Source organism: Antrostomus carolinensis, unplaced genomic scaffold (assembly GCF_000700745.2).
Source record: "Antrostomus carolinensis isolate BGI_N321 unplaced genomic scaffold, ASM70074v2 scaffold28469, whole genome shotgun sequence".
In the NCBI taxonomy this organism is placed as follows: domain Eukaryota; kingdom Metazoa; phylum Chordata; class Aves; order Caprimulgiformes; family Caprimulgidae; genus Antrostomus; species Antrostomus carolinensis.
In genome coordinates this window covers 8,908-10,066 of record NW_010336850.1, presented here as the reverse complement: position 1 = coordinate 10,066, position 1,159 = coordinate 8,908, and positions in this window count along the sequence as shown.

The window sequence follows — 1,159 nt, the reverse complement described above, 5'->3', positions numbered from 1 at the left end:
CACTGTAAGTTCCAGACAAACTTAAGGAAAACCTTCCTTACTATGAGGGAGACAGAGCACTGGGACAGGCTGTCCAGAGAGGTTGTGGAGTCTCCATTTCTGGAGATGTTCAAAACCTACCTGGATGCTTTCCTGTGTAACATGGTGTAGGGAACCTGCTTTGGCAGGGGTGTTGGACTAGATTATTTCCTGAAGTCCCTTCCAACCCCTATGATTCTGTGATTCTGTGTAATGTCAAGTCTAGACCTACCCTGGTGCAGTTTTGAACCATTCCCATGCATTCTATCACTGGATACCAGAGAGAAGAGCTCAGCACCTCCCTCTCCCCTTCCCCTCTTCAGGAAGCTGTAGAACGCCATGAGGTTGACCCTCAGCCTCCTTTTCTCCAAACTAGACAAGCCCAAAGTCCTCAGCCTCTCCTCACAGGACATTTCTTCCAGCCCTTTTGCCAGCTTTGTTCCCCTCCTCTCAATGCATTCAAGGACCTCAACATCCTTCTTAAATGTTGGGGCCCAGAACTGCACACAGTACTCAAGGTGAGGCCACACCAACAGTGAATAACTTGTTTGATGGGCTGGTTGTGCTGTGTCTGATGCAGCCCAGGATGCTGTTTGCTCTCTTGGCTGCCAGGACACAGCGCCAGCTCCTGTTGAGCCTGCCACTGACCAGCACCCCAGATCCCTTTCTGCAGGGCTGCTCCTCAGCCACTCCTCTCCCAACTTATACTTGTGCCCAGAAGTATAAGATCCACCTTGACCCTCCTCTTGTCCAGGCTGAACAGTCCCAGTTTTCTCAGCCTCTCCTCATCTGATGGTTTCTTTCAGTAGGCAAGAACCCTCACTATTGCAATGTTGTGGCTTACTTGAATGTGTTTAGCTCCAGCTTCTCATAGTTGCTCTTGAACCTTTCTCAAATTAAAATAGATGACTAGTAGTAGGTATTTTCTTCCCAGTATTCCATACCATAGCCAAATCACCATTCAGTCTTCCTGTTTTAGATAGTTTAGCTCATTGCTCATTACTTTCTTCAAGACTTTCTTATATCCTTAAACCACAGACCCACCATGGTTCTTTTCTGAGCTGTCTCCAGCTTTCCAGCCTGTCTGTAAATGTTGTGCCATCCCCAGGACTGCCCTATGAGGCATCAAACACTGATCACT